The sequence below is a fragment of the Arachis ipaensis genome, chromosome B01 (genome assembly GCF_000816755.2).
Source record: "Arachis ipaensis cultivar K30076 chromosome B01, Araip1.1, whole genome shotgun sequence".
NCBI lineage: Eukaryota > Viridiplantae > Streptophyta > Magnoliopsida > Fabales > Fabaceae > Arachis > Arachis ipaensis.
Genome location: NC_029785.2, coordinates 58,272,675 through 58,288,357, shown reverse-complemented (window position 1 = coordinate 58,288,357; position 15,683 = coordinate 58,272,675).

The following is a 15,683-nucleotide window of genomic DNA, read 5'->3' as shown; positions in this document are numbered from 1 at the left end:
TAAACATATATTTTATTTTAGGTGAATTCTATCTTATCTTTTTAATTTTAAAGGGTAAGTTATCTCTTGTGACATATCATATTATTATTTGATAAAATAAGTTGACTTTTTATGATTAATTATAACCTTTTATCTAACTTAAATTTTGATAACTTAATCAATTAACCATGGTATAATTTATATTAAACATTTTTAACCATTTAAAGAAAAAACAAAAAAATTAAGAGAACCAAAAATTTCAAAATTCTCTTTCTTGATAATTCTTTTAAAAAAAATTCATTCATCTTGGAAAATCTATGCTATTATTTTAGCTATTCTTTTTTTTCCTCTCCGTGTTGGCAATTTATATGTTTCACGAAGAAAAGTTATGAAATCTCATGTGGTTGCCTGATAGGAATAATACGGATGGAGAACGAAAGACTAAGAAAAGAAACAAAAAGATAAGAAAAGACATGGACAAAATTGAAAGGAATAAAAAAAGACAAAGTGAAAATATAAAATGATAGATAAAAATTTTTTTACTAAACTTTTAGAAAATTTATTCTTAGCAACTTAGATCATCGAAAGAGTTTGTCCAACTAGACCTTTAAAAAATCTGTCCTTGATGACTTATATATCAAATGGCTGAAGCAAACCATTCATCAAAAGTTGTTTAGAATGACTCACAAAAGTATTTAAATAGATTCCTAATAAATTAGCATAAAAGTAGGTCAATTTTTTTTAAATATGATTCTAAAATTAAAGATAAGATAACTAAAAGATATGATAACTAATTTAAATCATATTTGATCTTATTTGATATTTATCAGATTTAATTTAAATTTAAGACTTCTAAAAATACTACTAAGCAAATTAGAACTAAATCAAATCTTCTAACAAATCTTTAACAACAAAACAAACTAAAACATAGACCTAATAATTTGAAAATTAAATAATAACTTATGCCTTTCACTGAATTTGAAAAGTGTTATCGAATTTTTTGTTGTCCTGACTTAGTCTAATGGGCCTTGTCCTTTCTTTCTTAGTCAACAGTTGATGAATTTTTTAATGCATGAATGCTACCAAGTTTTTAAAACTCTCCTTAGACTTCTTTACATGTACTCTAGTAATGAGACCTTCCAAAAATGTGGAATCTTCATTTTGCCCTTTTATTTTAAAATGTCAGATTGTCTTCTCGAATATATATCACTATTATTTATTTGATTTTTTTTAATTCAATGCGCATAATTTCTCTTTTATTATTGTGATAATACAAAGTTTTACCAAGTTATGATCTATGTATTGATTTCTAATTGATTTATGTGTTATACCATATTATTCTTTAAATGCCAAAAGAATTATATCATAGTTAATTAATTAGGTTATTAAAACTTAAGTTAGATGAAAAATTAAAGTTAACTATGATAAACTAATCCATTTCATTCCATAAAAATATTATATATCACAAAGGATAACTTAATTACCCTTTAAAATTAAAAGAGTTGGATAAAATTTACTTTTATTTTAAATATTATACATAATATATGAAAATGTTTTTTTTTTAACTTTTCTAAAGAAATTTCTTTAATTTTAGTGGCAACAGTTTTTATTGCATTCTTTTTTTCAGTAGTCAATTTCTATTTTTCTTTTTTTTTATACTTGTTCTTGTATGGATATCTGAAGGGAGAGTTCGGTCCCTAGGAGTCGACGCCGAGTTGTTATACGATCTCTGAACTTTTGTGTAAGTCCGAGCTTTTCTCCAAGAGGATGTCCAATTGCACTGGGCGTGAGCAAGGAACAAGGGGGAGTGTACCGGTAAAGGTACTCCGAAGCTTAAGTCAGTATTGAGAATTCAGTTATGCATATCCTTAAGGATAGAATAACGTACCTTTATAAATGGGGTAAGAAGATAGGTTCTATTAGTATTGATCTTCTAAATTGATGAATAATTATTAGGTCTTAACGGCCGATACTTTATGATCGGATGTTATTACTATTAGGATGTATTTCATTAAGCCGAATTAACACGTTTTGCCGAATTATAACGTAAGTTGCCGAGTTATGGTGTGTAACGCCGATTTGAAATGCTAGTCTTGTAACTGTCCCGATCATAGCCCCTAAGCTTAGCCTGAGAGTATGTTTTAATGAAGCAGGTTGAGCTTTAAATGGAGTATGAGTCGGCGATGTGAGTGTATTACTTCGGCAAAACGTGTTGCACCTGGAGCCCCCAGCTCAAGATGTTTTATTAAAAAGGGTTAATAAAAAAAAGATATATTAAAAAGTAAACAGATTTTAAATGAAGAGAGAGAAGTAATGATGGCATTAAGTGTGCTGTCATTTCCAAGACTGCTCATTGGGCGGTTGATGTGACTGAGAAGTGGGTTATTGTTACTGAAGGAGTTTTTGTAACTCATTGGTAACTGTTATTGGAATACCAATAGTGTAGCATCCACATCATGTTTGAGTTTGTGAGATAAAGTTGGCTGTGGAGTTTCCGGAGGGAAGAAAAATGAGTAAAAGAGGTATGTGAAAAAAATTTTCTGTTTCTTCATTGAGTTTTTTTTTCTTCTTCCTCTGTTTCTGTTTGTGGCTGTTGATGAGGTTTGAGAAGGATAAGAAGGAGAGGATAGATTGGTCTTATGACTAGGTTAATAATGATGTTAGGAGTCGTGTATCTTTGTTCTTGGATTAGGGAGCTGTAGATGAAGTGGATAAGAGTAAAGTTGTTAGGCCTTCTTCTGGGGTTCGAGTGGAGCTACTGCCCTATTCTGAGTGTGATAAGGTTTTTCATAGGGGTGAAGGTTTTGAACACTTTTTTATGTATAGCTGTGTTTTTGAAGAGTTGAAGGTTAAGCTTCCATTTAGCGAATTTGAATGTCAGATTTTGAAGCAGATGAACTGTGCTCCATCTCAGCTACATCTGAATGGGTGGGCTTTTCTTCGTGCATTTGAGGTACTGATGGAGTTTTTGAAAGAAGTGCCATCTGTAGAGTTATTTTTCTCACTTTTTCAAGCTAAGGGTGTGTGGAAAGGTGGGTGGGTGAACTTGAATAGTTCGCCGAGGTTTGCAATATTTAAGCTGTATAAGTCGTCATTTAAGGAGTTTAAGGAGATGTATCGGAAGGTGAGAAGTGTTGAAGGGGAGTTTCCTTTTTATGTGGACGAGCATTTAGGGGAGAGATTTCCGATTTGGTGATGTTCTGAGCCCAATAATATACTCGGCCCGGAGTTTATCAAGCCTAGGGATGAGTGTATTATTGAGTATCTGGTCGAAGCATTTGATCGGAAGGAATTGATCTCAGTGTTCGATTTGTTGAAGTGGGAGGAAAGTAAGTAGGCTGTAGTAGATTACTTAGGTGAGCTTGTTGGGGTTTTGTTTTGTATTTAGGATTTTGACATATGTTGATGAAGGTTTGTTTTTGTTTGTTTTCAGGTGGGAAGTATCCTGGTGTATCCGCAGCAAACTTGAGGGCACGTGTGAAAAGTAAGAACCTAGATAAAGAAGGTTCAACGTCGAAAGTTGAGAAGTTTGTTGGCACTAGTGAGGTTGATCAACCAAATCCGAGGAGGAGGATGGTTATTGCTAAGGAGAGAAAGGGTGACGTGGTGGACTTGTCCGACGTTTCTGATGATGAAAAAGATGAGGTACCGATTGAAGAAGTTCATAAGTTTTTTTATAATCAAAAGAGGTTGCATGGGATTGCTGATCAGACTGATTCTTCGTCCTTGTGGGGAAGGGATTACCCATACATGGTTATTGCTTATGAGTGTTGTCAATCGTCAGCATATATAACTCTGGCCGACGAAGTTGGTGATGTTGCTATTGATCAATATATGCAGGTAAATTTTTTTTTTGGAGTAAAGGTTTTAAATTTTTCTATTTTGTGGGATACTAATGTGATAATATATAAGTTTCAGGTGGTGGGATTGCGGCTGGTGAGTTTGGGACGTAGCCGTGAAAAAATACATCGAAAGTTTGTTGAGAAAAAGGAGGATCTGAGCTTGAGGGAGAAGTTGGCTATAAAGGCTGCTAAAATTTCAGAGCTAGAGATGAAGTTAGCTGAGGTTGAGAAACATTTGAAAGAGGTGAAGGATAGCTATGCCAAGGATGTTGAAGATTTAAAAAGGAAAGAAGCTGACTTATCTGCTCTGAGTACCTGTATGATTGAGGTTACCACTCAATTGAAGGAGGTGGAAAAGAACAAGCAAGGAGAAATTCTTAATTCCTTCCTTGAAGGATTTGAGAGGGCTTCCCTTCAGGTAAGATTCCTAGCTCCCGAGGTAGATTTCTCACTGATTGATCCAGGTAAGATAGTGCAGGATGGCGTTTTGGTCGAAGATGATAGTGCTGCTGAGCAAGGGGATGAAAATGTTGAGTAGGATTTTGGTTTTTGTGTTTAAACATGTATTTTGGTGGATTGTTTTGCTCCTGTAGTGAGCTTACGACTGTTTATGTTTTAAACATAAGTTTGCTACTGTTTTATGGAAACAATTTATTTGGCTTTTGGTTATTTGCACATGTTGATTTTGCAGAAAATATATATATGTTTATGATAGGTGAATTTTGCCCAGTTGTGATTGTGGCTTAGAGCCAATTTGTTATTAGGTGAAATTGTGTTAATGGTATAATGCCATTTTAATGGAAAAGTATCATAGAAAGGCCGAGTAGGCCGAGTTTATTGAGATGCCGATTAATAGGCATTGATAATATTTTGTGTAACTGGATTCTGTTTAATGGTCGGTAGTAATTTTTGATAAAGTCAGTTTATGACTATTTGCTTGGCGATCTGTTATTAAGATCGGCTATTTGTTTTGACTGATATTTGTTGAATGGTTGGGTTCGGATTATAATCGGCTATTTGATTGAAATGATAGTATCATAGTGTTCGGATTCTGACTAAGATGGATTGACTGATGAATTCTGAATGATCGGATTCCGATTTAAATCGGTTATTTGATAAATTCTGAATGATCGGCTTCCGATTAAGATCGGATATTTGTGTGATTGATAAATTCTGAATGATCGGCTCCCAATTAACATCGGATATTTAATTTGACTGAGAAGTTCCGAATGATCGGTTTCGGAGTAAGTTTGGTTTGTTTGAATGATAGATTTGATTGATCGGATTCCGAGTTACATCGTTTAGTTGTTTGAAGGATAGAATCTGAATGATTGGATTCAGAATATAGATCAATAGTTCGTTTGATTGATAGTATCCAAATGGTCGGAGTTAGATTATAGTTCGGCTGTTTGGACTGATTGTTACCGAATGGTCGGTTCGGAGTATAGATCGGTGGAATAAATATCAAATAAATGAGAAGTATGAAATGCAAAGAGTATTGACTGGATAATAAATTTATTTATTGTAAAACCCTTGATTTCAAAGGCCCAGGTAGGCTAGCCTCGTTAAAACCACTCCAAGCAAAACCCTTTTTGGGAAAAATCTTAGTAGTAGGAAAAAGAGTACTTGCCTATCCCTGGTTTTAACTGTAATATAGCTTTAAAGAAGATACATTCCAAGTATTAGACAGATCTTTACCATCTAAGGTTTGTAGTCGGTAAGCTCCATTGCCGATGACTTCTGTGACTTGGTAAGGGCCTTCCCAATTGGCTGCTAGTTTGCCATGGGTTGATGGTCATCTAGCTTGTTCTATTTTCCTGAGCACAAGGTCATTTACTTGGAAAGACCTTGGGTGAAGTCTTTTATTAAATCTTCGAGCGATGAGTTGTTGCATAGCCAATTGTTTGATTGTTGTGGACGATCTGACATCTTCTATGAGATCAAGTTCGGATTGCCGAGCTATGTCTTTTGTAGTTTGATCGGCCATTTCAATGCACAGTGAGGATTAGGAGATCTCCACTGGTATCATTGCATCTGAACTGTAGACTAACCGGAAGGGTGTTTTCTTTGTGGTTGAGTGAATTATGGTGTTGTATCCCCATATGATCTCTGGGATAAGCTTGGCCCAGAGGCCTTTTGCATCTTCCAGTTTCTTTCTTAGAGCATGTAGTATTACTTTATTTGCGGCCTGATGTACCACTATTTTGTAGTACATTTTATGCTTGATTGAGTGGATTTTATCCACTAAACTCACACTTATTCATATAATTCGCATGTTTTGCATTTTCCTTCCTAATTTTGTGCTATGATTGAAAACATGCTTCTTTTGCCTTAAATTACTAATTTTAATTCTCTCTTATTACCATTCGATGCCGTGATATGTGTGTTAAGTGTTTCCAGGGTTTATAGGGAAGGAATAGCTTAGAGAATGGGAAGGAAGCATGCAAAAGTGGAAGGAATACAAGAAATTGAAGGAATTGTTAAGCTGTTAACCCTGACCTCTTCGTACTAAATCGGCCATAACTTGAGCTACAGAGGTCCGAATGAGGCAACATCCGAAGCTTCGAAATGATATATAATTTGCCATAGTTGCCATGCTGTTAGGCGATGCGCACGTGTGCATCACGCGTACGCGTGACCTTGCGAATTTTCAATCGACACGTACGCGTGGGCGACGCGTACGCGTGACAGAGCCACGTGCTGGACGTATTAGAAATCGCTGGGGGCGATTTCTAGGCTGTTTTTGACCCAGTTTTCGGCCCAGAAAACACAGATTAGAGGCTGCAGAGTGGGGAAATCTTAAAGGGATTCATTCATCAATTCATTCACATAATTTTAGGTTTAGATGTATTTTTCTAGAGAGAGAAGAGAGTTTTAGGATTTTAGGTTTAGCTTTTCTTAATATTAGATTTCTACTTTACTTTAATTTATTTTTCTTCTACTCTTAATTAGTTCTAGCACTTTAGTTTATCTATTTCTCTTGTTGGTTTATTTATTTCTCCAATTTGGTTTATGAACTCTTCATGTTAGATTTGATTTTATATTTAATGCAATTTGAGGTATTTCATATTTATTGGTTCTTGCTTTAGTTGTTATCATTGATGCTTGCAATTGTTGGTTTTAGATTTTACATTCCCTATTACTTTCCTATGTCTTTATGTTGTGCTTCCAAGTGTTTGATAAAATGCTTGGGGGGGTTTTAAGTTAGATTTTTATATTCTTGACTTTGGTTGAGAAATTAGAGACTCTTGAGTTATCAAACTCCTTTGTTGATTGATAATTGAAAGTTTCTGGTTGATTTGGATCCCTCTAAAGCTAGTCTTTCCTTAGGAATTAACTAGGAATTGAGGAATCAAATTGATTTGTCCACTTGACTTTCCTTCATAGTTAGAGGTTAACTAAGTGGGAGAAATGAACAATTCTCAATACAACTGATAAGGATAACTAGGATAGGACGTTTAGTTCTCGTACCTTGCCAAGAACTTTTCTTAATTGTTAGTTTGTTTTCTTGCCATTAAATTCCTTGTTCAACATTTAAAAACCCAAAAATATACCATTTCATAACCAATAAAAAATACACCTCCCTGCAATTCCTTGAGAGACGACCCGAGGTTTAAATACTTCAGTTTATATTTTTATTGGGTTTTCTTAAGTGACAAACAAATTTTTGTATGAAAGGATTCTTTTGTTGGTTTAGAAACTATACTAGTAACGAGAACTTATTGTGAATTCTTTACTAGCAAAAATCCGTTCATCAATTTTTGGCACCGTTGTCGGATAATTGCAAACGTGTGCCTTATTATTGGTTATTATGAATATTGTAAATAATTTTGCTTTTTCGTTTCTTTGTTAGTGTTTCTAGTTTTAGGTGTTTATTTTCATTAATTTTTATTAGTTCTTATTTCTCTTGCTACTATGAATTCTCACCCCTTTGGCTATGAGTTTGGTTACAATCTTGTTGGAGGAACAGGAGATTACAATGAGAGCTTGGATCAAGGATAGGACAATCAAAGATGGGAGGAGCCACAAGGATTTGATCGACCCTCTTGGCAACAACCACCTCCAAGGTATTATCAACAACCATTCTATGATGCTTACCAAGACAATAGCTATGGTGGACCTCTTTGTGACAATCAACACCCACCACAATATACCTATGAACCCCCTCCTCAACAGAGCTTTGAACCACCATACTCACAGGCCCCTTTCCACCACTCATCTCTATATGACCCTAACCCTTATCCACCATACCAACCACCATACGAACCATATGAACCATACCTAGAACCACCACCTCAATATACACTACCTCCATACCCTTATCAAGAAGAACCACCTCCGTATTATGAGCCTTTTCTCCAAACAAATGAACCCTCCTATCCACCCCAAGCTCCCATAGATGATACCTTTAGTGTTATTCGCCAAGGGCAATAGGAGCTTCAAACCATACTTACCTCTGCTCTCACCGGTCTTACCTCTACTCTCCAAGCTCTTATATCTCATGTGGATCCGTCATTTACCCCCAATACTCAACCCTCAAGCTCTAGCGCACTTTCTTTTCACCCATGTCAATCAATCGAAGAGCAACATGATCCAAATTCCGCTATTGACATGGAACAAGAGAGAAGGGATCGTCTTAGAGACGTAATGGATCAGGTTCACGCATACATACTTCAAGAGAAGCAAGAGGAGGCCCAAAAAGTGGAGGTAGGAGAGACCCTTGAAGAAAGTTGTCAAAAGGTGGAAGTCATGAAGGAGGAGCTAGATTTTGTACTAGAGCAAGTGGAGAAAGCCGAAATTATTGAAGAAGAAGACGTGGTTGAAGATTTAGGAGATGCGGAACCTCCATGGGAAACTCAAGTCATAGAGCCTCCTTCCAAGACGGTTGAAATTGATGTTGAGGAGGGTGTACAACCTCCAAGGCATATCATGGTTGAAGACTTTGAAGAGGTTGATCAAGAGAGGGATTCAATCATTGATGAATCCCTATCCACAATTGAATCCTTCCCCATTGAACTTGAAGACGAGGTTAATGTTGAAAAAGCTTGTCAAGAGGTGGAGATCATCAGAGAGGAGCACAACAGAGTGGACCTTGCTTTGTCAAAGTGTGGGGAGGTCCCCCTTCCTAAGTCACCATCATTCTTTACACCATTCAAGTGGGTAAATCTCTTATCTCTAGGCTTTCTAATTCCACTTGAGTATGGGTTGCTTGAAACGGATGGCCAACTTAGAGCTTTCTGGAATTGAAGAGTAAGGGAGAATTGTGTGGTGATTGGAAGCGTCACTCTAGGTTCAGGGTGGTTGCACGCTCAAAGTTTGATACCAATGGTTGGTGTAGAACCAAATTGATTGGGTCTAGGAGGATGTTTGGGTGCTTAAATGAGAATTCCAAGGCTAAACCACCCGGATGGAATCATGATGATCAACTTGAAAACGGGTGTGGAAACAAAATTTGGGATCCCGACATACAAGAGGATCAACTTTGGGAGCTCAAAGCTTGTGAAGAACTTCATCAAGGCTTGGTGAATTCACTTGGAGATGCTAGAGCTTATTGGAAGTCCAAGCATTGGTGGCAATTTCAAGATGAGTTCAAGCACAAGCCACCATGACAAGGAGCTCGCCAAATGTCCAACTTAAGGACAATAACTAAAAGTGCTAGGTGGGAGACAACCTACCATAGTATGATCCTTCATTTTTATTCTTAGTTTTATCTTATCTTATTTTTATCAGTGTTCATTCATAATTTCTGCATCATCACCTGCATTCTGCATAAAAAAAATTGCACTCGACGCATAAGCGACGATGACGCGCACGCGTCATGTGTCAGTGCGTAATATTGAGAAAATGGGCAGAGAGTTGTGCTGGAACGACGTGGGAGGGGTGCTAGGCGCATAGCCAGACCCATGCATACGCATGCTTTACGCGTATGCGTCCCCTGCATTTTTGCCAATCCACGCATAAGCGTGGGATTGCGAATCGGCGTGAAAGAGCGCTTGAACAGAGAGTTGTGATGCCATGGTGCTGGAGCCGCACGGGTTCTCACGCGTACGCGTGACCGACGCTCGCGCGTCAGTGTTCATTTTCGGCAAACCACGCGTACGCATGGGCAACGCGTACGCGTCGCATGGTTAATGCAGTTTTTACGCGCACGCGTGACTTACCCGCGCGCGTCGCATCCCGTTTCTCACTCCCTTCTCCTTTCTTCCCTCCTTTCTCCTTCTTTCTTCCCCCTTTCTTACTTACTTCTTCTTCCTTTCTTTAACTTCTCATCCTTATTCTCTTTCATTCTCTTTTACTTCATTCATATTTTCATTCATTGCATTTTAACTTTGTGCATGTTTATATTTTCTTTTCTAAGTTCATTTCGTTTTCGTTGGTGTTAAATGTTCTTATTCAACTGTTGCATCTTTTCTTGAATTATTTTGGTGCTTCGTGACTTGTTTTAAATTGTTGGGTATTATTAATTATAAGTCAATGCTAATTTTTATGATACATGTATTCCTTTTGCATTGACATGAATTTATATTGTCTTTCATTACCTACCATCTCTTCCCCATTGTCACAATTTTTGCACTATTAATATGCCATTTACTTCTACTATTTTTTCTCTTGCATGTTGTAGCTACCATGTAATTGAGATCCTCATTATTTGGCACTAACCCAACCATATTTTATTTCTATCTTTGTTTTTGGGTTACTTTTCTTTCCTTTTCTCTTCTTTCAGGATGGCTATCAAGAAGGAAAACGGAAAACTTTTACATGGGGCGACAAACAAGTTCCGACGCACATTCTTTGGAAAAAGCGTCAGTTGTAGCAACCCATCCACTTGCACATCTTAGCAGGCACCGAGGACGGTGCAACCTTTAAGTATGGGGAGGTCGATACCGACTTCCGTGGGTTAGTTATTTCCTATTTCAACACCAATTTTTAATTTTCTTGTTAAATTAGTTGTTGCATTTGCGTGTTTGATTGCATGTTTGCTTGATTTTGTGCATATTTTACCACTACTTGGTTGAAGTGACGAATTCTTTTTCAAGACCCTTTTTATAGCATTTCACTAATTTAAATTAAAACTTTTTGTTAGACCTCGCTTGAAGAATTTTATTTTGGAACATGGTTTAGAGCTCGAACATACAAAACCAGTGAGATTTTTGAGCCTATTTGATTGGTTGCATTTTACCAACAAATATTTTAATTTTGGCGTGTGTTTTTCTCTCTAAAATTGTGATCTTCGTCTTGCTTAATTCTATATTTCTATTATTTGATGTATGCATACACTTATATGATTGAGGCCTTGTTTCACTGAGCTTACATACCCATATGGCCTTAACCTTTTCATTATCCTTTGTAAACCAATCTTGAGCCTACTTATCTCATTTGTTCTTTACTCTAGCACATCATTAACTCTAAGCATAAAACAATAATGTCCTTAATTTGAATCCTTGGTTAGCTTAGACTAGTGAGAGTGTTCATGATTTAAGTGTGGAGAAGTTGGGTTTGGAAACATTTGGTTTTAAGAATTGGGTGTTGTATATCTTTATGAAAATGTGAAAGAAATGTTTAGGACATGTTCATGCATTCAATAATTTAACCATATGCATTGAGAAAAAAATAATAAAAAAATAAAAATAAAATCAAAAAGAAAAAAAAAAGGGGAGAAAAAGAAAAAAAAAAGAGCAAATAATAAAAGGGAACAAAACGCCCCAAAGTAAATTTTGATAGCAATGCATACGTACTGTACTCAAAATCGGATACATGAATATATGGTAAACATAGTAAATGGGTAGTTAGATTTTGTATTATGATTACATGGATTGTCTTAAGTTAGGTGGGAAATTTAAGTTAATTAAGGATTCAAATTTTAGTCCACTTGGCCAAATACAATCCTACCTTGACCCTGACCCCATTACAACCCTTAAAAGACCTCTTCATATGTGTATTTGTGCATTAAATTTTTGTTGATTGGTAGAAGAAGAGCAAGTCTTAGAAAGCAAAGTTAGTAGAGAATTGAGAGAATCGAACCTTAAACACTTGAGTAATTAGAGTGTATACACTCCCGGTGAGGGTTCGATGCTCGACTCTTTGTTCTCGGCTTTCATGAGCTATTTTCTTCTACAAGTTTACTTGTACTTTATTTTGTGATTTGAATTAGTGGAATCCAATTTATGTTTGTCTTGGAGAATTTGTTTACTTTTAACCAAGTAGGTAAAAGCATTTTTTCATGTAGTTGCATTTATATAGATAGGTTGCATTTCATAATTTCTACCATTCCTCTTCACTACTTTGAGTGGATTTTATGCTTGATTGAGTGGTATTTATCCACTAAACTCACATTTATTCATATAATTCGCATGTTTTGCATTTTTCTTCTTAATTTTGTGCTATGATTGAAAACATGTTTCTTTGGCTTTAAATTACTAATTTTAATTCTCTCTTATTACCATTTGATGCCGTGATATGTGTGTTAAGTGTTTCCAGGGTTTATAGGGCAGGAATGGCTAAGAGGATGGGAAGGAAGCATGCAAAAGTGGAAGGAATACAAGAAACTGAAGGAATTGTTAAGCTGTTAACCCTGACCTCTTCATACTAAATCGACCATAACTTGAGCTACAGAGATCCGAATGAGACAGCTTTTGTTGCGTTAGAAAGCTAACATCCGGGGCTTCGAAATGATATATAATTTGCCATAGTTTCCATGCTGTTAAGTGACACACACGCGTGGATCACGCGTACGCGTGACCTTGCGAAAGTTCAATCGACGCGTACGCGTGGGCGACGTGTACGTGTGACAGAGCCACGTGCTGGACGTATCAGAAATCGCTGGGGGCGATTTCTAAACTGTTTTTGACCCAATTTTCAGCCCAGAAAACACAGATTAGAGGCTACAGAGTGGGGGAATCATGAAGGGATTCATTCATCAATTCATTCACATAATTTTAGGTTTAGATGTAGTTTTCTAGAGAGAGAGGCTCTCTCCTCTCTCTAGGTTTTAGGATTTTAGGTTTAGCTTTTCTTAATATTAGATTTTTACTTTACTTTAATTTAGTTTTCTTCTACTCTTAATTAGTTCTAGCACTTTAGTTTATCTATTTCTCTTGTTGGTTTATTTATTTCCCCAATTTGGTTTATGAACTCTTCATGTTAGATTTGATTTTATATTTAATGCAATTTGAGGTATTTCATATTTATTGGTTCTTGCTTTAGTTGTTATCATTGATGCTTGCAATTGTTGGTTTTAGATTTTACATTCCCTATTACTTTCCTATGTCTTTATGTTGTGTCTTCCAAGTGTTTGATAAAATACTTGGAAGGATTTTAAGTTAGATTTTTATATTCTTGGCTTTGGTTGAGTAATTAGAGACTCTTGAGTTATCAAACTCCTTTGTTGATTGATAATTGAAAGTTGATGGTTGATTTGGATCCCTCTAAAGCTAGTCTTTCCTTAGGAGTTGACTAGGACTTGAGGAATCAAATTGATTTGTCCACTTGACTTTCCTTCATAGTTAAAGGTTAACTAAGTGGGAGCAATGAACAATTCTCATCACAACTGAAAAGGATAACTAGGATAGGACGTCTAGTTCTCGTACCTTGCCAAGAACTTTTCTTAATTGTCAGTTTATTTTTTTGGCATTAAATTCCTTGTTCAACATTTAAAAACCCAAAAATATATCATTTCATAACCAATAAAAAATACACCTCCCTGCAATTCCTTGAGAGACGACCCGATGTTTAAATACTTCAGTTTATATTTTTATTGGGTTTGCTTAAGTGACAAACAAATTTTTGTATGAAAGGATTCTTTGTTGGTTTAGAAACTATACTAGCAACGAGAACTTATTGTGAATTCTTTACTAGCAAAAATCCGTTCATCACGGCCTCTACTAAGCCGTTTGTTTGTGGGTGTGATAAACCCAGATTTTGTGGTTTATCTTGTGCTTATTTTGGGAGATTTTATCACATTTTCTCACATTTATTCAATAAAATAGCATAGTTTTGCAATTCTCCCTTGATTTGTGCTTAAATGTGAAAACATGCTTTTTAGGCCTTAAAATAACTAAATTTAATCCACTTTAATTCCATTCGATGCCTTGATATGTTTGTTAAGTGATTTCAGGTTTAGAAGGCAAGTATTGGATGGAAGAAGTGAGGAGAAAAGCATGCAAAGTGGGAGAACTCATGAAGAAATGGAGGAACCGTAAAGCTGTCAAGCCTGACCTCCTGGCACTCAATCGACCATAACTTGAGCTACAGAGGTCCAAATGAGGCGGTTCTAGTTGCGTTGGAAAGCTAACATCTGGAGCTTCAAAATGATATAAAATTTTCCATATGTTATTTCACGCTCAGGGGCGCACACGCGCCATGTAATCATGCGCGCCGATTCTGCCGTGGGTCCACTTTAATGAAATCGCCCCCAACGATTTTGCAGCTCATTTTGGGCCCAATCCAACCCATTTCTGATGCTATTGAACCCAAGGATTGAAGGGGGAGGGATAAACCAAGTAGTCATAGTTTAGTTTTCATCATGTTTAAGGTAGAATTCTAGAGAGAGAGGCTATCTCCTCTTTCTAGATTTTAGGGTAGTTTTAGTTAATTCTTCTTGGAAGGACTGCTGATGCTGTTGGATTCTGACCTCCCTGCACTCAAAGTGGATTTTCTGGAGCTAAAGAACTCAAAATGGCGCACTTCCAATTGCGTTGGAAAGTAGACATCCAGGGCTTTCCAGCAATATATAATAGTCCATGCCTGAACCTTTCACTTATGTATTTTTCAACGGTAGAGTTTCTGCACTCCATAGATTAAGGTGTGGAGCTCTGCTATTCCTCATGAATTAATGCAAAGTACTACTGTTTTCTATTCAATTCAACTTATTCCGCTTCTAAGATATTCATTCGCACTTCAACATGAATGTGATGAACGTGACAATCATCATCATTCCCTATGAACGCGTGCCTGACAACCACTTCNACCATTTTCATAAGAGGATGGGATGTAGCCATTGACAACGGTGATGCCCTTACATAAAGCCAGCCATGGAAAGGAGTAAGACTGATTGGATGAAGACAGCGGGAAAGCAGAGATTAAGAGGAACGAAAGCATCTCTATACGCTTATCTGAAATTCTCACCAATGAATTACATAAGTGTTTCTATCCTTATTTTTTATCTATTTATTATTTATGTTCGAAAACTCCATAACCTTTTGATATTCCCCTGACTGAGATTTACAAGGTGACCATAGCTTGCTTCATACCAACAATCTCCGTGAGATCGACCCTTACTCATGTAAGGTTTATTACTTGGACGACCCAGTGCACTTGCTGGTTAGTTGTATCGAAGTTGTGAATGAAAAACGATTTATTAAGACGTGTGTACAGAGTTTCTGGCGCCGTTGCCTGAGATCACAATTTCGTGCACCATGACTCTTATTGTAATTGTCAACAACCACCACCACATGCCTATGAACCACCCCCTCAACCTAATTTTGAACCACCTTACTCACAAGCCCCATACCACCAAACACCCCCATATGACCCTAACCCTTATCCACCATATCAACCACCTTATGAACCATATGAACCACACATGGAACCACCACAATTCCAACACAACTACTCTCAAGAACCACCTCAATATACAACTCCATACCCTTACCAAGATGAACCAACTTCCAAACATGATACCTTCCTCCCAAACAATGAACCTTCTCTTCCACCATCACCTCCCGATGAAGCCCCCACGCATGAATTGAGAGATCTTGAATCTCATATCTTAAGGCGACAAGAGGAGGATGAAAAGAAGTTTAAAGAGCTAGGAGCCAAGATGGCTATCCTAGTGGAAGCCGTTAGCAATATGGCCTCCTCCCA